This window comes from Atractosteus spatula, unplaced genomic scaffold, assembly GCF_055471065.1.
Source record: "Atractosteus spatula isolate fAtrSpa1 unplaced genomic scaffold, fAtrSpa1.hap1 Scaffold_7, whole genome shotgun sequence".
NCBI classification, from domain to species: domain Eukaryota; kingdom Metazoa; phylum Chordata; class Actinopteri; order Semionotiformes; family Lepisosteidae; genus Atractosteus; species Atractosteus spatula.
The window spans coordinates 147,501-170,678 of record NW_028296901.1 but is presented as its reverse complement, the minus strand read 5'-3'; the positions used below and the strand labels follow the sequence as shown (position 1 = coordinate 170,678).

Below are 23,178 nucleotides of genomic sequence, written 5' to 3'. Positions count from 1 at the left end.
GGGAAAACGGCCGGCTGTCGAAAGGGGCCCGCCTGCAAGGACGGGGACACACACACACACACACACACACACACACACACACACACACACACACACACACACACACACACAAGCCACGCCTGCCTCCCTGGAAAAAGGAGGAAAAAACTAAGTTTTTTGGAGGGAAAACGCACGGGAGCCGAAAAGGGGGCCGGCCTGCTTGCCGAGAGAGTCGAGGCGCGGGAAAGTGCACGGAGGGAGCACGGGAACGGGGAGGGGGAGAGAGAGAGACACAGAGACACACAGATGGACGAGAGACGAGACCGGAGAGGAAGGAGCTCCGGTCCACCTCGCTTGCTTGCTAGCTACGTCTGTCTTTTCACCGCTGAGAGAAGGTAGTGCACCGTTCCCGGAGGCGCTGCAATACCGGGCCGATGCGTGGAGAGGACGGAGCAAGCTCCTGATCCAGCTCCCTGTTCCAAAAATCCGTTTAATATGTGGTCCCCCGATGGGGGACGTATCAGATATTAAACTGATAAGAACAGATTTTTTTTTTTTATGTTTTTATTACAAAAATAACAAACTACAACACACCAAGGTAAGACAACAACAACATTTCCACCATTCAAACAAAAAGAACAAATCAGCCCCCCCTTGGAACAATAGCAACACCCCATATGATATTACACTCCACAGTCAAAATCAAAAATCAGAAAGCCAAAAAGTATAAATAAGACAATATTCATATTAGTTCAAACAGAAAACCTCCAAAACACAGTCACCGAAAATATTTACACAAATTCCTTACATTACCATAATCCCGCCCAGTATGCAAAATTAATCCCTCCTCCATCCCCAACATTCCCATTATTATTATAAAACCAAGAAATACAGAAACAAAACCATACACAGAAAAACAATTCAACACCCCAAAGAAATTAACCCCTTCCACCTTTCTTTTGCCGCTGCAAAACCCCACCGCAGGATGTCCCACCGGACACGTCTGCTGACATCGTTTTTGACTTTACAAAATACCGACACGGCTGTAACACTACCGCCGTGCTCCACCAGTTCCTTCCTAGCTGCCCATATATAAAACTTAACTAAACTTAGTATAAACCATAACAAAAATTCTGTATTCCATTTCCTCGCTCCCTTTATTCCTCGAATCACCACCCGGTTCGTTAAAACAAAATCAAGGGCGACTTTCTGCAAGAGCTCCTCGCAGTGACCCCACACCCTTTGGGCGAAAACACAACCCCAGAATACATGTAGTAGGGTCTCCACCTCAGAACAGTCGGGACGCGGGCACTTGTCCTGCCTGGACAATCCATGCCTGTGGAGCGTGTCCCTCACGGGCAACCTGTTCCAGAGCAACCGCCAGTTGAGGTCCTTGAGTCTGTGTTCTAGACCCACCGGCTGGATCTGCCTCCACTCCTCCTCCGACACCCCCACGACCGCAGGTTCCCCCTTCTCCATAATAACCCTATACATTTGCCTATGATCCGTTGAACCCAAGCCCTTCCTGAACTCCGGATGTTTCTGGAGCCACACCACAGCATGCCTATAATGCCAAGGCAGCTTTTGGGCCTTCGGCGTTGTGTTCGTCCACACTACCAGGTGTTTCATCGTAGCTGCGAACCACAAACGAATAAAACAAACACAGAGGTGATCCGGGTCTTCGTATAGGGTTTTACACAGATTTGCAATGAAAATAGTGTCTAACTTCAACGGGAAGTCCGGAACAGCCCTACCACCCCCCTCCACTGGCCTGCACATGTCTGCCCTCCTTATATACTCATGCGTTCCACTCCAAACGAAGTGGAAGACCGCCCTCACCAGGTCTCGGCGGAGCCGAGCAGGCAGGGGGAACACGCAGGCCAAGTGAAGCAGCAGTGGCAGTACGTCCACCTTTAAAACTAGCACTTTCCCCGTGTATGTCAGCGACCTATTCAACCACAGGCCCATCTTTTGCTTAACCTTCCCCATCCTCAGGTCCCAATTGATCCTGGCCGAGTCCTGCGTATGGTAGAGAACTCCCAGAATCTTCACCGGCCCCGTCACCAAGGTAAGACCACCCGCCACATCTTGTCGTTCTTTCCACTTGCCAAAATATTTAACAGTACATTTTGACGTGTTCAAAAAAGCACCTGTCCCTCTGGTCTGACTCTCTACTATCTGTAGTACTTGTGAAAGGCTGCTGTCAGTGGTAAGAAACAACGAAATATCGTCCGCATAGGCAGCTATTTTTGCCTGTGCTCCCCCACTCCCCGGGACCACCACCCCTTCCACCCGGGGATCACCTCGAATCAGATGTAGAAAGGGTTCTATGTAGAGCACGTACAATAAGGGGGACAGAGGGCATCCTTGCCTCACCCCGCACCTGACTGGAATACCCATGCCTAGCTTACCATTAATGCATACCCTTGAGATGACATTGTTATACAAAACCTTGATCCATCTAATGAAGCCTTCGTCCAACCCCACTCTTTTCATCACCTCCCAAAGGAAAGTGTGATGTACCCGATCGAAAGCCTTGTTCTGATCAAGGTTCACAAGCATCATCTCAAGGTTCCTGTCTTCCACCCATTCTATCACGTCTCTGATCAACTGCAGGTTCCACTTTACGTTTCTGCCCTCCACACTGCAGGTTTGATCCCTACTCACCAGATCCGGCATCACCTTCCTCAGCCGTCTCCCCAATACTCTGGCCAAGATCTTATAATCGGTGCAGAGTAATTGGATCGGCCTCCAGTTCTCCAGATCTTCTTTATCCCCTTTCTTATAAACCAGCGACATGATACCAGTCCTCATCGTTCGTCCTAACTCACCCTCCTTCAGGACTTCATTATAGACCTCCAACAGCACCGGTAGTAACCTGTCCCGGAAGGTGACATAAAAATCTGTAGGAAGCCCGTCAATCCCAGGGGTAGTACCTTTTCGCAGGCCACCAATGGCTTCTCCTATCTCCGTCAGTGTTAGATCCCCACACACACCTTCCACACCAACCGTCTTCCTGTCGAAACCCACCAACCACTCATCCCACAAGCTCGCATCCACTGGTTTCTCTGAAAATAAAAACCTGTAAAAATTAGTTGCACACCTCACCATGCCTTCTATATCTCTGACAATGGACCCATCTTCTCTCCTCAGACCCTCAAAGAGAGTCTTCTTCTGTCTGGCTCGGACCGAGCCGAAGAACTGAGCTGAGCACTTCTCCTCGCCCTCCATCAGGGTGCCCTTAAGCCTAAACAAAAAATCCTTCGCTCGCTCTAACCAAAGTTCTTTCAGCCTGAGCTTGAGCTCTGAAACTTTTGCCATATCAAAAGCACCGCCCTGGTTGGAAGCCACATACAGATCTTCAAGTTCCTGCTGCAATCTCTCAAGCTCTCTTCTCTCTGCTACTTTCTTTTGGCAACAGTAGGAAATAGAAGCTTTGGAGATAGCCCTTTTACAGGCCTCCCACCAAAGAACCGCTGTCGGGTACCTCCCCCTCTGTAACTGGAAGCGTTCCAAAAGCGCAACTATCATGCTCTGATAATCGGCTTCCAATAACACTTTCGTGTTCAGCTTCCAGTAATTGGATTTAGGGTCCATACCATCTGGTATCAGATCAACCGACAGCAACAGATGATCTGAAAACCAAACCGGGGTAACCTGTGCCGCCTGTGTCAACCCACGCAGGGTGGTGAAGATATAATCCAGTCTTCTAAAAACACCCCTTCCGTTACTCCATGTGTGCATTCTCCCTCTCTGACTAAGATCTTTATGACCGTCCTTTAAAGAAAACCGTGATATTAATTCCTTAAAACTACCCACACTCGCACCACTCACGTCACACACATCCATATTAAAATCCCCTCCCATCACCACCACCCTATTAGTAAACAGATGTGGCTCAAGATCTCTTAAAAACGCCGCCTGGAGCCGCCTTTCGGCAGGCCCGTAGACAGCTATCAGACGGACCTGCAGTCCGTCCCATACACCATCTACGACCATAAGCCTTCCCGGGACTATGATATTGACATCGTTAGCCGTGAAATTCGGGGTTCCACAAAGGATCCCAATTCCAGACGAGTGCACTCCCCCTACGCTCCACCAAGACTCCCCTTTAACCCAATCTCTCTTAAAGGTGGCAATATCACCTCTCGTGCCTAAATGTACCTCCTGCAGGAAACAAAAGCCGAATTGGCGCGCTTCTAAATATTTAAAGACGCCAATCCGCTTAACATGATTTTTAAGCCCTCTGGCGTTAACCGTACATACTGTGCGACTCATGTTGGATCAAAAGGAGTCCGCAGCTGTAACCCGTCTCCCAAACTAAAGTCACTTTGTATTCCGATAGGGCTAAGGACATTCTCCATCCCACTTGGAACCTGCGGGGACCCCTCCCCCAGGGATGATGGACTTACCCCAGGATCATCGGAGGTCAGAAGGTGGGTACCGCCGTCTTTCCCGGACTGTTCTGAGGTCTCCGAAACAGAAACTTCCTGTTCCACCACTATGTCCCCTTGGCCCGGGGGTATGGGGTCATCGAGCGTACTAACCGCGGCTGAGGCTTCCAAGGGGTCAGCCTCCTTACCCAGCTCTTCACCCCCCTCCCTCTGTTCCCCTTCCTCCCCACCCCCCCCTTCCCTGCCCCCTTCCCCTTCCCCTTCCCCCTCTACACCCTCCTCCACCCCTTCCTCCTTCCTACCCCCTTTCTTACCCTCCCCCCTCGCCCTCTTTACAGCAATCGCCTTTTTACGTCTCGGCCTTCTCTGTCCACTCTCTCCATCTTCTACCTTCTGGACCTCGACGTCGCTGGTTTCCGAGTCCTCCTCGGAATCTAGGACCTGGAAACGATTGGTCACCGTCTCAAACAAGCACACGTCAGACCTCATTCTTCTCTTTTCAGCCGCCGACTTCCTCTTTGTGGCCCTGCTCGGCTGGATGGACCACTCCGGCGACCCCGATTCTGCCTCCTCCACCTGTTCGGCCCATGATGAGGTCCCCGGACGCGCCTCTTCAGGTACCTCGGTCGCCGTTGCTGGCTCCTCTGGTCTATCGCCTCTGTCCTCTCTTACGTCTGCACAAGGCCTCTGGGTGGTCGCAGCCTTCTGCGGTGGTCTGGTCTCGTCTCCCCTCGAGCCCTCCGCCGAGGTCCGCACCACATCTGCAAAACTCCGGCTCTTCCTCGGACAGACCCTGTAAACATGGCCTTCTGCCCCACATAGGTCACATGTCAAAACCTTGGTGCAATCCTTTGTGTCATGAGTTGTGGCCTTACACTTTCGACACACACCACCGGGACAGTTCATAGCCACATGTCCTCTCTGAAAACATTTCTTACATGTCACAGGTTGGCCCGGGTAAAAGAGGTAACCCCTATTAGGCCCTATTGAAAAATAAGCCGGGGGGTGAACCACACCCTCGCCCTCAGACGGCTTAGGTCTCAGCCTCACCGTATAGCGCCTCTTACCAGTCCACACTCTGAGGACGTCTAAATCTTTCTGGCCTTCTCCCTGGACATCCACGAACCTGGATAAAAAGGTAATTATGTCCCTTTCTGGTACCCGGTGGTTAAACAAATGAATTGTCAAAGTCCTGAGTTCCCTGGCGAACAACGGCTCTATCAGGAACTCATTAAGTGGAGCCACCTCCTTTCCCTCGCACACTCTCTCCCAAGCCTTCTCACAAAGTTCGTCGCTCGCGAGAGACAGGTCGTAAATCCCTCGAACCGGGAAGTCTTGCAAACAATCGATGTCCTTCAACTCGATCCCCAAAGCCTTCATCAGGACCACTCGTTCAAACCGCTCACGGTTCATCCAGTCCTTCTTCCTCTCCGCATCCTTCACCACAAAGCGCACTGTGCACCGCATCAGCCCCTCACGGGACAGAGGGTGCACAGCCGCCGGACCGCGGGCCCGCTCACCACCGCCGACCGCCGTCATCTTGGAGGCCCCACTTCGCCCCCTGGGCTCAACCCAGGGCGACTACCCGTGGTGACCTTTGGTGGACGTCTGCTCCGGTCTTCTGGTGGTAAGGATCCGCCCGTCTGGTCTGGTCTGGTTCCGCCGTTCGTCGTCTTCTCCTTCTCCTCCTCGCCTTCGTCGTCTTCACCTTCTGACAAGTCCTCGGACCGCGGTCATGCCACGTATCGTCGGAACTTGGCCAAAAGGCCGAGAAGCGATGCCCGACGCCGGCCTTGGGCGGGCGCGCGGGCGTCCGGCTGGCGCGCAGCGGCGCAGGCCGACGCCTCTGGAGCCCGGTCCGCACGCGGCTGCCGGCCGCCCGGACTCCGCTCTCCCCCTCTCTTGCCTGCCTGCTTGCTCGCCTGCCTGCCCGCCAGTCCCGGGCGGGGGCCCTGCTCTTTGATCTCCTGTCAACGGCCCGACAACGACCGCAGCCGCGGGGGGCGCCAGCCGGCCGGCCTCCTTAGCTTAGGCCCCTCCCACCAGCAGCAGCCGTGCCGAGTGAGCTGCAAGCGAAAGCGGACCGTCGGCACCTGCGGGCAGAGGCAAGGGGCAGCGCTCTCTCGGGAGGGACGGGGACACACACACACCTGCCTGCCTGCCGAAAAAAAGAAAGAAAAGGTGTATATACTAAGTTTTTTGGAGGGAAAACGGCCGGCTGTCGAAAGGGGCCCGCCTGCAAGGACGGGGACACACACACACACACACACACACACACACACACACACACACACACACACACACACACACAAGCCACGCCTGCCTCCCTGGAAAAAGGAGGAAAAAACTAAGTTTTTTGGAGGGAAAACGCACGGGAGCCGAAAAGGGGGCCGGCCTGCTTGCCGAGAGAGTCGAGGCGCGGGAAAGTGCACGGAGGGAGCACGGGAACGGGGAGGGGGAGAGAGAGAGACACAGAGACACACAGATGGACGAGAGACGAGACCGGAGAGGAAGGAGCTCCGGTCCACCTCGCTTGCTTGCTAGCTACGTCTGTCTTTTCACCGCTGAGAGAAGGTAGTGCACCGTTCCCGGAGGCGCTGCAATACCGGGCCGATGCGTGGAGAGGACGGAGCAAGCTCCTGATCCAGCTCCCTGTTCCAAAAATCCGTTTAATATGTGGTCCCCCGATGGGGGACGTATCAGATATTAAACTGATAAGAACAGATTTTTTTTTTTTATGTTTTTATTACAAAAATAACAAACTACAACACACCAAGGTAAGACAACAACAACATTTCCACCATTCAAACAAAAAGAACAAATCAGCCCCCCCTTGGAACAATAGCAACACACCATATGATATTACACTCCACAGTCAAAATCAAAAATCAGAAAGCCAAAAAGTATAAATAAGACGATATTCATATTAGTTCAAACAGAAAACTTCCAAAACACAGTCACCGAAAATATTTACACAAATTCCTTGCATTACCATAATCCCGCCCAGTATGCAAAATTAATCCCTCCTCCATCCCCAACATTCCCATTATTATTATAAAACCAAGAAATACAGAAACAAAACCATACACAGAAAAACAATTCAACACCCCAAAGAAATTAACCCCTTCCACCTTTCTTTTGCCGCTGCAAAACCCCACCGCAGGATGTCCCACCGGACACGTCTGCTGACATCGTTTTTGACTTTACAAAATACCGACACGGCTGTAACACTACCGCCGTGCTCCACCAGTTCCTTCCTAGCTGCCCATATATAAAACTTAACTAAACTTAGTATAAACCATAACAAAAATTCTGTATTCCATTTCCTCGCTCCCTTTATTCCTCGAATCACCACCCGGTTCGTTAAAACAAAATCAAGGGCGACTTTCTGCAAGAGCTCCTCGCAGTGACCCCACACCCTTTGGGCGAAAACACAACCCCAGAATACATGTAGTAGGGTCTCCACCTCAGAACAGTCGGGACGCGGGCACTTGTCCTGCCTGGACAATCCATGCCTGTGGAGCGTGTCCCTCACGGGCAACCTGTTCCAGAGCAACCGCCAGTTGAGGTCCTTGAGTCTGTGTTCTAGACCCACCGGCTGGATCTGCCTCCACTCCTCCTCCGACACCCCCACGACCGCAGGTTCCCCCTTCTCCATAATAACCCTATACATTTGCCTATGATCCGTTGAACCCAAGCCCTTCCTGAACTCCGGATGTTTCTGGAGCCACACCACAGCATGCCTATAATGCCAAGGCAGCTTTTGGGCCTTCGGCGTTGTGTTCGTCCACACTACCAGGTGTTTCATCGTAGCTGCGAACCACAAACGAATAAAACAAACACAGAGGTGATCCGGGTCTTCGTATAGGGTTTTACACAGATTTGCAATGAAAATAGTGTCTAACTTCAACGGGAAGTCCGGAACAGCCCTACCACCCCCCTCCACTGGCCTGCACATGTCTGCCCTCCTTATATACTCATGCGTTCCACTCCAAACGAAGTGGAAGACCGCCCTCACCAGGTCTCGGCGGAGCCGAGCAGGCAGGGGGAACACGCAGGCCAAGTGAAGCAGCAGTGGCAGTACGTCCACCTTTAAAACTAGCACTTTCCCCGTGTATGTCAGCGACCTATTCAACCACAGGCCCATCTTTTGCTTAACCTTCCCCATCCTCAGGTCCCAATTGATCCTGGCCGAGTCCTGCGTATGGTAGAGAACTCCCAGAATCTTCACCGGCCCCGTCACCAAGGTAAGACCACCCGCCACATCTTGTCGTTCTTTCCACTTGCCAAAATATTTAACAGTACATTTTGACGTGTTCAAAAAAGCACCTGTCCCTCTGGTCTGACTCTCTACTATCTGTAGTACTTGTGAAAGGCTGCTGTCAGTGGTAAGAAACAACGAAATATCGTCCGCATAGGCAGCTATTTTTGCCTGTGCTCCCCCACTCCCCGGGACCACCACCCCTTCCACCCGGGGATCACCTCGAATCAGATGTAGAAAGGGTTCTATGTAGAGCACGTACAATAAGGGGGACAGAGGGCATCCTTGCCTCACCCCGCACCTGACTGGAATACCCATGCCTAGCTTACCATTAATGCATACCCTTGAGATGACATTGTTATACAAAACCTTGATCCATCTAATGAAGCCTTCGTCCAACCCCACTCTTTTCATCACCTCCCAAAGGAAAGTGTGATGTACCCGATCGAAAGCCTTGTTCTGATCAAGGTTCACAAGCATCATCTCAAGGTTCCTGTCTTCCACCCATTCTATCACGTCTCTGATCAACTGCAGGTTCCACTTTACGTTTCTGCCCTCCACACTGCAGGTTTGATCCCTACTCACCAGATCCGGCATCACCTTCCTCAGCCGTCTCCCCAATACTCTGGCCAAGATCTTATAATCGGTGCAGAGTAATTGGATCGGCCTCCAGTTCTCCAGATCTTCTTTATCCCCTTTCTTATAAACCAGCGACATGATACCAGTCCTCATCGTTCTTCCTAACTCACCCTCCTTCAGGACTTCATTATAGACCTCCAACAGCACCGGTAGTAACCTGTCCCGGAAGGTGACATAAAAATCTGTAGGAAGCCCGTCAATCCCAGGGGTAGTACCTTTTCGCAGGCCACCAATGGCTTCTCCTATCTCCGTCAGTGTTAGATCCCCACACACACCTTCCACACCAACCGTCTTCCTGTCGAAACCCACCAACCACTCATCCCACAAGCTCGCATCCACTGGTTTCTCTGAAAATAAAAACCTGTAAAAATTAGTTGCACACCTCACCATGCCTTCTATATCTCTGACAATGGACCCATCTTCTCTCCTCAGACCCTCAAAGAGAGTCTTCTTCTGTCTGGCTCGGACCGAGCCGAAGAACTGAGCTGAGCACTTCTCCTCGCCCTCCATCAGGGTGCCCTTAAGCCTAAACAAAAAATCCTTCGCTCGCTCTAACCAAAGTTCTTTCAGCCTGAGCTTGAGCTCTGAAACTTTTGCCATATCAAAAGCACCGCCCTGGTTGGAAGCCACATACAGATCTTCAAGTTCCTGCTGCAATCTCTCAAGCTCTCTTCTCTCTGCTACTTTCTTTTGGCAACAGTAGGAAATAGAAGCTTTGGAGATAGCCCTTTTACAGGCCTCCCACCAAAGAACCGCTGTCGGGTACCTCCCCCTCTGTAACTGGAAGCGTTCCAAAAGCGCAACTATCATGCTCTGATAATCGGCTTCCAATAACACTTTCGTGTTCAGCTTCCAGTAATTTGATTTAGGGTCCATACCATCTGGTATCAGATCAACCGACAGCAACAGATGATCTGAAAACCAAACCGGGGTAACCTGTGCCGCCTGTGTCAACCCACGCAGGGTGGTGAAGATATAATCCAGTCTTCTAAAAACACCCCTTCCGTTACTCCATGTGTGCATTCTCCCTCTCTGACTAAGATCTTTATGACCGTCCTTTAAATGAAACCGTGATATTAATTCCTTAAAACTACCCACACTCGCACCACTCACGTCACACACATCCATATTAAAATCCCCTCCCATCACCACCACCCTATTAGTAAACAGATGTGGCTCAAGATCTCTTAAAAACGCCGCCTGGAGCCGCCTTTCGGCAGGCCCGTAGACAGCTATCAGACGGACCTGCAGTCCGTCCCATACACCATCTACGACCATAAGCCTTCCCGGGACTATGATATTGACATCGTTAGCAGTGAAATTCGGGGTTCCACAAAGGATCCCAATTCCAGACGAGTGCACTCCCCCTACGCTCCACCAAGACTCCCCTTTAACCCAATCTCTCTTAAAGGTGGCAATATCACCTCTCGTGCCTAAATGTACCTCCTGCAGGAAACAAAAGCCGAATTGGCGCGCTTCTAAATATTTAAAGACGCCAATCCGCTTAACATGATTTTTAAGCCCTCTGGCGTTAACCGTACATACTGTGCGACTCATGTTGGGTCAAAAGGAGTCCGCAGCTGTAACCCGTCTCCCAAACTAAAGTCACTTTGTATTCCGATAGGGCTAAGGACATTCTCCATCCCACTTGGAACCTGCGGGGACCCCTCCCCCAGGGATGATGGACTTACCCCAGGATCATCGGAGGTCAGAAGGTGGGTACCGCCGTCTTTCCCGGACTGTTCTGAGGTCTCCGAAACAGAAACTTCCTGTTCCACCACTATGTCCCCTTGGCCCGGGGGTATGGGGTCATCGAGCGTACTAACCGCGGCTGAGGCTTCCAAGGGGTCAGCCTCCTTACCCAGCTCTTCACCCCCCTCCCTCTGTTCCCCTTCCTCCCCACCCCCCCCTTCCCTGCCCCCTTCCCCTTCCCCTTCCCCCTCTACACCCTCCTCCACCCCTTCCTCCTTCCTACCCCCTTTCTTACCCTCCCCCCTCGCCCTCTTTACAGCAATCGCCTTTTTACGTCTCGGCCTTCTCTGTCCACTCTCTCCATCTTCTACCTTCTGGACCTCGACGTCGCTGGTTTCCGAGTCCTCCTCGGAATCTAGGACCTGGAAACGATTGGTCACCGTCTCAAACAAGCACACGTCAGACCTCAGTCTTCTCTTTTCAGCCGCCGACTTCCTCTTTGTGGCCCTGCTCGGCTGGATGGACCACTCCGGCGACCCCGATTCTGCCTCCTCCACCTGTTCGGCCCATGATGAGGTCCCCGGACGCGCCTCTTCAGGTACCTCGGTCGCCGTTGCTGGCTCCTCTGGTCTATCGCCTCTGTCCTCTCTTACGTCTGCACAAGGCCTCTGGGTGGTCGCAGCCTTCTGCGGTGGTCTGGTCTCGTCTCCCCTCGAGCCCTCCGCCGAGGTCCGCACCACATCTGCAAAACTCCGGCTCTTCCTCGGACAGACCCTGTAAACATGGCCTTCTGCCCCACATAGGTCACATGTCAAAACCTTGGTGCAATCCTTTGTGTCATGAGTTGTGGCCTTACACTTTCGACACACACCACCGGGACAGTTCATAGCCACATGTCCTCTCTGAAAACATTTCTTACATGTCACAGGTTGGCCCGGGTAAAAGAGGTAACCCCTATTAGGCCCTATTGAAAAATAAGCCGGGGGGTGAACCACACCCTCGCCCTCAGACGGCTTAGGTCTCAGCCTCACCGTATAGCGCCTCTTACCAGTCCACACTCTGAGGACGTCTAAATCTTTCTGGCCTTCTCCCTGGACATCCACGAACCTGGATAAAAAGGTAATTATGTCCCTTTCTGGTACCCGGTGGTTAAACAAATGAATCGTCAAAGTCCTGAGTTCCCTGGCGAACAACGGCTCTATCAGGAACTCATTAAGTGGAGCCACCTCCTTTCCCTCGCACACTCTCTCCCAAGCCTTCTCACAAAGTTCGTCGCTCGCGAGAGACAGGTCGTAAATCCCTCGAACCGGGAAGTCTTGCAAACAATCGATGTCCTTCAACTCGATCCCCAAAGCCTTCATCAGGACCACTCGTTCAAACCGCTCACGGTTCATCCAGTCCTTCTTCCTCTCCGCATCCTTCACCACAAAGCGCACTGTGCACCGCATCAGCCCCTCACGGGACAGAGGGTGCACAGCCGCCGGACCGCGGGCCCGCTCACCACCGCCGACCGCCGTCATCTTGGAGGCCCCACTTCGCCCCCTGGGCTCAACCCAGGGCGACTACCCGTGGTGACCTTTGGTGGACGTCTGCTCCGGTCTTCTGGTGGTAAGGATCCGCCCGTCTGGTCTGGTCTGGTTCCGCCGTTCGTCGTCTTCTCCTTCTCCTCCTCGCCTTCGTCGTCTTCACCTTTGACAAGTCCTCGGACCGCGGTCATGCCACGTATCGTCGGAACTTGGCCAAAAGGCCGAGAAGCGATGCCCGACGCCGGCCTTGGGCGGGCGCGCGGGCGTCCGGCTGGCGCGCAGCGGCGCAGGCCGACGCCTCTGGAGCCCGGTCCGCACGCGGCTGCCGGCCGCCCGGACTCCGCTCTCCCCCTCTCTTGCCTGCCTGCTTGCTCGCCTGCCTGCCCGCCAGTCCCGGGCGGGGGCCCTGCTCTTTGATCTCCTGTCAACGGCCCGACAACGACCGCAGCCGCGGGGGGCGCCAGCCGGCCGGCCTCCTTAGCTTAGGCCCCTCCCACCAGCAGCAGCCGTGCCGAGTGAGCTGCAAGCGAAAGCGGACCGTCGGCACCTGCGGGCAGAGGCAAGGGGCAGCGCTCTCTCGGGAGGGACGGGGACACACACACACCTGCCTGCCTGCCGAAAAAAAGAAAGAAAAGGTGTATATACTAAGTTTTTTGGAGGGAAAACGGCCGGCTGTCGAAAGGGGCCCGCCTGCAAGGACGGGGACACACACACACACACACACACACACACACACACACACACACACACACACACACACACACACACACAGCCACGCCTGCCTCCCTGGAAAAAGGAGGAAAAAACTAAGTTTTTTGGAGGGAAAACGCACGGGAGCCGAAAAGGGGGCCGGCCTGCTTGCCGAGAGAGTCGAGGCGCGGGAAAGTGCACGGAGGGAGCACGGGAACGGGGAGGGGGAGAGAGAGAGACACAGAGACACACAGATGGACGAGAGACGAGACCGGAGAGGAAGGAGCTCCGGTCCACCTCGCTTGCTTGCTAGCTACGTCTGTCTTTTCACCGCTGAGAGAAGGTAGTGCACCGTTCCCGGAGGCGCTGCAATACCGGGCCGATGCGTGGAGAGGACGGAGCAAGCTCCTGATCCAGCTCCCTGTTCCAAAAATCCGTTTAATATGTGGTCCCCCGATGGGGGACGTATCAGATATTAAACTGATAAGAACAGATTTTTTTATTTTTATTGAAAAACAGGTCATATATAAACAAACATCAATATTACAACCATACAATTCCATGAACAACCACAGAATTTAACATCCCTAAAAAGGACCTTAACAAAACCAAACACACCGTAAAGACAACCACACTAACAACCACAACTAACCAAGTCAGGGTGCCAAAAACCCCTCGCAACCAAAAAAAAAAAACTTACATCGGATCCCCATATTGCACAAAACGAAACATTGTAATTCAACCAAGGAAAATACGTAACAAAAACAAGGGAAAGACTTTAAAAATCCCATAACCCGTAGGCATAACCCCCCAACTTAGAGCCCTCCACCCAACATTACCATAACCCCGCCCCTTCCTCAATCCATCCTCACCCCATCACTTCCTAACCAACCCCTCCGACAATTCCCGTGTCGCTGCCTCACATTCCTCCTTAGTCAAACTTAACAGTCGCACAGCAACCATCGCAACCCCCGATACCATATACTCAAATCTCATCGTCGGATGACGCCGCTCAAGATAATCAGTCAACCTTATCCACCCTTCATCCTGGACACTACACTGAAAACCCACCTCACAAACGAGTGAGAAATTCTTAACAGCCGGCCAGTCACCTAAAGCATACTCCCATCTGCCATCCCCTGAAACCTGAACCCGACCCCGCCTACGCTCTCCCCATTCCCCCAAAACCGAAACCTCTTTGCTAATCCCCGACCCCTCCCCAGTACTCCGTAGCGCCTCCTTATGCTTAGTTCCTTGCACCACTCCCGAATCACTAACCCCAGAAACTTCTACCCCACTTCCCAGCACTACTCCCACAGAGGAGAGACTACCGCTCTCCACTATCTCCCCTGTCTCCCCTCCAATACTCTCACCGACACTCCCTCCCTGACTCATCCCATCACTACCAGCCCCCCCCACCTCACTTCCCCCCTCCAAGGACCCGGGGTCCAACACCCCAAAGGGGTTGGGGTCCCCCCCAACTGTCCTACCTCCTTTAGCCTTGCACTGTTCAGCTACTGCCACTAATTTCCTCTTACTCTTCTGCTTCCGCTTCGCAAGGACGTCCCGTGCCCCCCTCTTTTCCTCATCAGACACCACCTCTCCCCAATCCATCCTCTCTCTCCCCTCCTCCCCCACCACCAGCTGTTTCTGCTTCCCCTCACCCTCCTTAATCACCCCCCCTGATGCTTCAGCCAAACCCACGACCATCGCCAAAGTCCGCGATAAACCCCCCTCACCCGACTCCCCCCCCAGTGTTCCAACTGTCTCTGGTACGACGTCCATTCCCTCACTCCCCGAATCACCGGCCCGGTCTATCACCTTCACCTCATCCAAGACCCGTTCCCTAGAAACCCGTGAACCCCTCCCACCCAAAGGCTCTGCTACACTCACTGCCCTCCGCTCCACCCGTCCCGACTGTTCCTCGAAAGCCACTGGCTTTGTGGACACAGCCTGTGCATATGTCCTAACCCTCCCAGGGCACTTGCTATACATGTGCCCCCGTTCCCCACACAAGTTACACGCAGGCTCTGCCGTACAGCTTGCCACCACGTGCCCCTCTTCCCCACACCGACGACAAACCATACTCGGACAATTTACAGCAACATGCCCCTCCTTGCCACATCTGTGACAACCTCCTGGCTGGCCAGGGTAAAACAAATACCCATTATTAGCCCCTATCGCAAAGGTTGCAGGGGGGTGCACCACAGCCCCTCCCAAGGCCGCACTGGTCCGAAAGCGCACCAGGTACCTCCGCCTGCCATTCCAATACCTGCCCGGGTCCAAAACTCTTTGCCCCGTGCCCTGAACATCAACAAAACGTCTCAAAAAGAAGACAACCTCTTCGTCTGGCACAAAGGGGTTGAACAAATGTACTTGCAATGGTCTCAGTTCCCGTTCAAACAAAGGTTCCACAAAAAAACACATCCAAAGGCGCACTATCTTTACTTGCCAAGACCTTTTCCCACACTCTCCGGCAAATAGCCTCCGATGCCAGTGTCACGTCCAGTGTCCCTTTGCCCACAAAGTCCTGAAAACAAAACACCTCTTCAACTTTCAAGGAAAAAAACTCCACCAAAATCCGGCGCTCAAAAACAGCCCGATCCAAAAACTCTCTTCCGACATCCATCCTCCTCAGCACGAAGCGCACAGAATCTCGCATCCGTCCCTCTCGAGACCGAAGGTCCTCCGCCGCCATTCCGCCCCTCTGCTCGCCCGCCATCGCCGTCGCAAAAGGAGATCCGCCAACCAAGTAACCTCCACGCCCTCCGCCTCCACCGCTCTCCTTGCTCAGCAGTCCTCCGGCCCAGGTCCTCCGCAAAGAAAACTCCTCGCCAGCTCCTCGCCAACTCCCCGGCAGCAAACAGTCCGCTCCTCCCGTCGCCTTCCCGACCCCCTGGACTAAGACCTCGGAATTGCGGGCTTGCCGGCTTAAACCTTGATCTTAGCCAAAAGGCCGAGAAGCGATCCCGTTTAATATGTGGTCCCCCGATGGGGGACGTATCAGATATTAAACTGATAAGAACAGATACTACACTTGATCTTAGCCAAAAGGCCGAGAAGCGATGCCCGACGCCGGCCTTGGGCGGGCGCGCGGGCGTCCGGCTGGCGCGCAGCGGCGCAGGCCGACGCCTCTGGAGCCCGGTCCGCACGCGGCTGCCGGCCGCCCGGACTCCGCTCTCCCCCTCTCTTGCCTGCCTGCTTGCTCGCCTGCCTGCCCGCCAGTCCCGGGCGGGGGCCCTGCTCTTTGATCTCCTGTCAACGGCCCGACAACGACCGCAGCCGCGGGGGGCGCCAGCCGGCCGGCCTCCTTAGCTTAGGCCCCTCCCACCAGCAGCAGCCGTGCCGAGTGAGCTGCAAGCGAAAGCGGACCGTCGGCACCTGCGGGCAGAGGCAAGGGGCAGCGCTCTCTCGGGAGGGACGGGGACACACACACACCTGCCTGCCTGCCGAAAAAAAGAAAGAAAAGGTGTATATACTAAGTTTTTTGGAGGGAAAACGGCCGGCTGTCGAAAGGGGCCCGCCTGCAAGGACGGGGACACACACACACACACACACACACACACACACACACACACACACACACACACACACACACACACACAAGCCACGCCTGCCTCCCTGGAAAAAGGAGGAAAAAACTAAGTTTTTTGGAGGGAAAACGCACGGGAGCCGAAAAGGGGGCCGGCCTGCTTGCCGAGAGAGTCGAGGCGCGGGAAAGTGCACGGAGGGAGCACGGGAACGGGGAGGGGGAGAGAGAGAGACACAGAGACACACAGATGGACGAGAGACGAGACCGGAGAGGAAGGAGCTCCGGTCCACCTCGCTTGCTTGCTAGCTACGTCTGTCTTTTCACCGCTGAGAGAAGGTAGTGCACCGTTCCCGGAGGCGCTGCAATACCGGGCCGATGCGTGGAGAGGACGGAGCAAGCTCCTGATCCAGCTCCCTGTTCCAAAAATCCGTTTAATATGTGGTCCCCCGATGGGGGACGTATCAGATATTAAACTGATAAGAACAGATTTTTTTATATATTTTTATTAGAAAAAAGTACGTTAACAAATCATAAAACAGTCCCACACCAACACCCCCCTAATGTCCCGTGCACAAATCCTTCCAGCGCTCTTTTGCTGCAGCAAACCCCCATCTGTGAATGTCCCACTGGACCCTCCTGGCCACCTCCTCCTTCACCCTCCGCAGGATCCCAAAAGCAGGCTTCTCCACGCCGTGCTTCACCAGGTCTGTCCGGGCATCCCAGATGAAGGCCTTGACCAGGCTGACCAGTAGCCACAGCAGGAACTTCCGGTTCCGGCCCCGGATGCCGGCGATCCCTTTCAGGACGGACGCTTGCGTGATGGGGGAATCGGGGCTTACCTGTGCAAAGAGGGTCCCGCACGATCTCCACACCCTCTGGGCGAAGGCACACTCCCAGAAGACGTGACCCACCGTCTCTTCGCCCGCGCAGCCGTGTCGCGGGCACAGGCTCTGTCTGGAGAGCCCGTGCGCATGCATGACGGCCCTGACCGTCAGCCGACCCCACACGCAGAGCCAGTTCAGGTCCTTCAGCTTGTTATCCAGCCCCTCCGGCTGGACCCGCTGCCAGATGATCCGGGACACACCCGGGATCGCCGGCCGTTCTTCCGCCTTCACCATCCTGTACATGGTCCTGTGATTCAAACAGTTCGTCCCTTCCTTGATCCCCGGGTGTGCCCGCAGCCACCGCACTGCGTGGCGGTAGTGCAGCGGGAGCCGCTCTGCTTTGGGGGTCGTGTTGGTCCAGACCGTCAGGTGCCGCATGCTCGCCGCCAGCCAGAGACTGACAAACCGGCTGCACAGGTGGGCCGGGTTGTCGTGCAGGACCGTGCACAGGCTCGCTATGAAGGCGCAGTCCAACTTCGCCGGGAAGTCCAAGATCCCCCGACCCCCATCGGCCAGGGGTCTGTACATATCACACCTCTTCACCCGTTCGTAGGTGTGACCCCAGACGAAGTTGAAGATGCTCCTCACCAGATCTCTCCGCTTCCGGACCGGCAGGGGGTACACTACCGCCAGGTGGAGAAGCAGAGGCAGGACTTCCGCCTTCAGTACCAGCGCCTTCCCGATCCAGGTTAGCGATCGTTGCTGCCACAGGCCTAGCTTCCGGTTGACTTTCCGGAACCCGGCCTCCCAGTTGACACCTCCAGGATCTGTGGAGTGAAAGCTCACCCCCAGGATCTTCAGCGGCCCAGTCGTCCGTGACAGACCGCCAAAGTCCCGCGGCTCGCTCGGCCAGGTCCCGAAGACCTTCACTAAGCTCTTGGCCCTGTTCAGTCGGGCGCCGGTACCTCTTGAGAAATCCTCGACAATGCTGAGCGCCCTCCCCAGGCCGCCTTCAGAGCCCAGGAAGAGCGTGACGTCGTCTGCATATGCCGCGATCTTCGCCATCTGCCCTCCTCCACCTGGCACCAGGATCCCATCCACTCCCGGATCCCTCCTGAGCTGGTCCAGGAGGATCTCTAGGAAAAGCACATACAGCAGGGGCGAGAGAGGACAGCCCTGTCGCACACCACACCGCACTGGAATATGCCCGCCCAACGCTCCGTTGACGCATACCCGGGATGCCACCCCGTTGTACAAGGTCCGGACCCACCTGACAAACCCGTCCGGCAGACCCTTCCTCTTCAGGAGTGCCCACAGAATCTCGTGATGGACCCGGTCAAAGGCCTTGGTCTGGTCGAGGCTCACCAGCAGGAGCGGCAGGCCTCTATCTTCCACCCACGCGACGACGTCGCGGATCAGCTGCAGGGTCCAGCTGATCTTGCGGCCTGCCACACCACACGTCTGGTCAGCCTGCACCAAGGCCGGCATCACTGTTCTCAGGCGGCCGCCCAGCACCCTGGCCAAGATCTTATAGTCAGTGCACAGGAGCTGGATTGGCCGCCAATTCCCCAGGTCTGCCTTGTCACCTCCCTTATGGACGAGGGAGATGACACCGATCTTCATGGTGGCACCGAGCCCATCACGGTCCAGCACCTCGTTGAATACCTGCACCAAGAGCGGCTCCAGCTGGTCAAAAAAGGTGAGGTAAAACTCGGTCGGTAGACCGTCTATGCCAGGGACAGTGCCCTTCTTCATCCCCATCAGGGCAGATCGGATCTCTGCCCCTGACACTGCCCCGCCCAGAGCAGCGGGGTCGTCTACCGCCGGCTCCACTCCGTCCAGGAGCCTGCTCCTGATACCGGTGTCGGTCTCCTTCTCATCAAACAGGGTGCTGTAATATTCTGTGGCACACTCCAACATCCCGGGTATGGAAGTGGCTACAGACCCGTCCGTCCTCCGAACGCCGTCAAAGAAGCCTCGCTCTTGTTGCCTCCTCACGGCGCCGAAGAACTGGGACGAGCAGCTTTCGTCATTCTCCCTCCAGACTCCACGGAGCCTGAAAAGAAAGTCCTTAGCCCACTGCAGCCACTTACCCCTAAGCAGGCTCTTGATGTGGGCGATCTTCTCCCCCTCGTAAGCGCCCCCTTGGTTCAGCTGCGCATACAGTGCCTCGAGCTCCTCCTGGAGCTTGGTGCACTGGCGGGCCTCCAAACTGCGGCGGATCCTGCAGTACTTCTTCGTCACCACCGCGATGGTGCGCTTGCAGGACTCCCACCAGTGCACCGCCGAACTGAAGGCGTCCCTCCTCTCCGCACATGCCCTCAGCACTGTAGCGATCTTCCTCTGGTATCTCGCCTCCTGCAGGACTTGCCTGTTCAGCTTCCAGTATCCGGCCTGGAAACGAGGGTCCTCAACACCAAAGGAAACCGTCAGCATGTGATGGTCGGAAAACCAAGTAGGGGTCGCTTGCCTGCTTAGGGTCGTCCAGTTCGCCGAAGTGAAGACATAATCCAGCCGCCTGAAGGTCCCCCTTCCGTTGTCCCAGGTGTGATGTGCGACATTCTGAAATCCGTCCCGCAGGCCAAAATCTGCAATCAGAGACCGCAACCCATGGGCACCCTCACCTTGTGAGTCCCCCAGGTCGATGTTAAAATCCCCGCCGATGATCAGCTCTCTGTTTGTGTACAGCAGGGGCTCCAGATCTTTCAGGAAGGAGCCCTGCTGCCGCCGGTCCGCCGGGACATACACACCGATCAGCCGGGTCCGCACCCCGTGCCGGGTCCCGTCGACCACCAGCAGGCGCCCGGGGACCACAGAGCTGACCACCTGTGCCGCAAACCCTGGGGAACCACACAGGATGCCCACGCCAGAGGAGTTCACCCCCCCAACGCTCCACCACGAGGGCCCCTTTGTCCACTCCTTCTGGTAAGCGAGCACATCGTCGTGGTCTTTCAGATGGGTCTCCTGCAAAAAGCAAATATCCAAAAGCCTTTGGGACAAATATCGGAAAACTCCAGCTCGTTTCTCCCGGTTCCGCAGACCCCTCACATTAGCCGTGGCCACTGTGAAGGTCATGGCTGCTCCGGGGGGCTGTCACTCTCCATACCGTCGCTGGAGCTAGAGCTGGGTGGATGCTCTGCCCCTGCTGCACTGACCGAACTGTCGGTGTCTGTCCCCTCGATGTAGGTGACCGAAGGGACTGGGCTCACGCCCACCTCCATGTCAAAGACGGGGTCGGGCCCGGGATCAAGAACAAATCCGGGGCTGGGACCGAGGCCGGGGTCGGGGCCCCGGTCAGGGTGGGGGTCGGGGTCGGGGTCGGGGGGAGGGGGGTCGGGAGAGGGGTTGGGGCTGGAGCCCGGGGCAGGGTCAGGCCGGCGCGAGTACTCGCGGTCCGGGGTGTCGACCTGGCACGTCACCACAGGGCTCCCCTCACCTGAAAGGCACTGCGCCACAGAGAAGGGGCCCCGTGCCATGACTCTGTCTCCCTGCCCAGGGGGGAGGGAGCCTGCGGTGTCCCCCAGCTCCTGGCCGTCCTGCGTTGACGCTGGCGCTGCCCCCTCCTCCATCTCCTCCTGGTCTGCCATCGCCTCCCGGTCTGCCATCACCTCCTGCTCTGGCGCCGTCACCAAAGCTGCTACCGTCTCCGGGACGAGCTCCGCCTCCCCGTAGTACTCCCTGGATGTCTTCTTCTTCTTGTCGCCCGTCTCCATCTGTCCCTTGCCAGCCTGCGACCGCTTCCTAGGCTTCTTCCTCAACACGGGCATGTGGTGCATCTCCTCCTCCTCCTCACCTGCCCCCCGCGCTGCGGTTGGTCCTGCGTCTGCTCGGGCGGGGGGGGCCTTCACCACATCCGCCCAGCTCCCGACCACCCCGTCTTCGGCCCGAGATGGTCCCTCCTGCGGGTCGTCGCCGTCCTCCTCATGCTGCCTCCCCTTCCCCTTCCCCTTCCCCTTCCGTCTCGGCCGCACCACCACCGTCCATCCGGCATCCTTCCCGGCTCCCCCAGGGACCGCTCCACCACCATCCTGATGTTCGTCCTCGGTGTCCCCAGCCTCACTGCCGTCCGACTCCGTTTCTCCCACCGCCAGGCCGGATCCGTCATGGACAGCTCTGGCATACTCGGCGTTCCTAAGGAGGCAGTTGCGATACAAATGGCCAGTGTTGCCACACAAGGAACACTCTTTAACGGGGCAGTTCCGGGCCTGATGACCCCGCCGGTGGCACTTCCCACACTCCGCCGCGTTACACTCGGCCTCCCGGTGCCCGGACTCCCGACACTTCCGACAGAACGGCGGCTGGTTCCCGTAGAACAAGTACCCCCTACCTGGACCAATGGCGAAAGTGGCAGGCGGGTGGGCGAAACCATCCTTACTTCTGTCGTCTGGCCTCAGCTCAACGTGATACTGCCTCTTCCCGGTCCAGACCTTGTAGGGGTCCATGATGATACGAGGGGGGTCCAACACGTCGACGTAACGACGGAGGAAGGTCGTGACGTCACTATCGGGAACAAAGGGGTCAAACATGTGCAGAATCACTGACCTTTCATTGTTGCTCTGGAGCCCCAGACACACGTAATTCTCCAGCCTGCCACTTTCCTTAGCCTTCATGATCTTCTCGGAAGCGCCACGATGTCCTTTCTCCTCCACGAACGAGAGATCCATATAGCGCTGCGCCCGATTCCCCTGCAAGCACTTGATATCCGCCACGTCCAAACCCAGGATCCCAAAAAGGATCTCCTCTTCGAAGACGTCCCTCCCCGGCATCTCTCCATCCGGCTTCCAGATGAAGCGGATGGTCTTCCGGATCTTGGGACCCTCCTCAGCCGTCCTCGCCGCCCCGGGATCCGCAGCCATCGTTCCGCAGCCTTTGCGGCTGCCGAAGCAGCCTTCTCACCAAAACCGAAGTCTTCTGGTGTCCAAGCGTCCAATCCAGGAAACGAAAATCCGAAGCGCAGTCCAGGCCAATCCAAAGTCCAAATCCGGCAAATCCAGCAGCGTAGTCTCCTCCAGGCGGTGTCCTCTCCGGTCTTCTCTCCCCGGTCTTTTGGTGTTACCTCAGCCGCGGGCCTGCCACGTACTAAGGATCGCAGCCAAAAGGCCGAGAAGCGATGCCCGACGCCGGCCTTGGGCGGGCGCGCGGGCGTCCGGCTGGCGCGCAGCGGCGCAGGCCGACGCCTCTGGAGCCCGGTCCGCACGCGGCTGCCGGCCGCCCGGACTCCGCTCTCCCCCTCTCTTGCCTGCCTGCTTGCTCGCCTGCCTGCCCGCCAGTCCCGGGCGGGGGCCCTGCTCTTTGATCTCCTGTCAACGGCCCGACAACGACCGCAGCCGCGGGGGGCGCCAGCCGGCCGGCCTCCTTAGCTTAGGCCCCTCCCACCAGCAGCAGCCGTGCCGAGTGAGCTGCAAGCGAAAGCGGACCGTCGGCACCTGCGGGCAGAGGCAAGGGGCAGCGCTCTCTCGGGAGGGACGGGGACACACACACACCTGCCTGCCTGCCGAAAAAAAGAAAGAAAAGGTGTATATACTAAGTTTTTTGGAGGGAAAACGGCCGGCTGTCGAAAGGGGCCCGCCTGCAAGGACGGGGACACACACACACACACACACACACACACACACACACACACACACACACACACACACAC

General features: G+C 55.9%; 4 non-coding genes and 1 pseudogene across 4 annotated transcripts; all 5 read right to left on the bottom strand.

Moving 5' to 3' along the window:
- Nucleotides 1-372: 372 nt before the first annotated feature.
- Nucleotides 373-566, bottom strand: LOC148805513 (U2 spliceosomal RNA). Its single transcript, XR_016090227.1, has one exon. It is a non-coding gene; the product is annotated as a U2 spliceosomal RNA (small nuclear RNA).
- A 6,379-nt stretch (nucleotides 567-6,945) lies between these two features.
- LOC148805512 (U2 spliceosomal RNA) lies at nucleotides 6,946-7,139 on the bottom strand. Its single transcript, XR_016090226.1, has one exon. It is a non-coding gene; the product is annotated as a U2 spliceosomal RNA (small nuclear RNA).
- Nucleotides 7,140-13,522: 6,383 nt separating this feature from the next.
- Nucleotides 13,523-13,705, bottom strand: LOC148805511 (U2 spliceosomal RNA). Its single transcript, XR_016090205.1, has one exon. It is a non-coding gene; the product is annotated as a U2 spliceosomal RNA (small nuclear RNA).
- Nucleotides 13,706-16,142: 2,437 nt separating this feature from the next.
- LOC148805510 (U2 spliceosomal RNA) lies at nucleotides 16,143-16,248 on the bottom strand (annotated as a pseudogene).
- Nucleotides 16,249-17,047: 799 nt separating this feature from the next.
- LOC148805509 (U2 spliceosomal RNA) lies at nucleotides 17,048-17,232 on the bottom strand. Its single transcript, XR_016090207.1, has one exon. It is a non-coding gene; the product is annotated as a U2 spliceosomal RNA (small nuclear RNA).
- Between the last annotated feature and the right edge of the window lie 5,946 nt (nucleotides 17,233-23,178).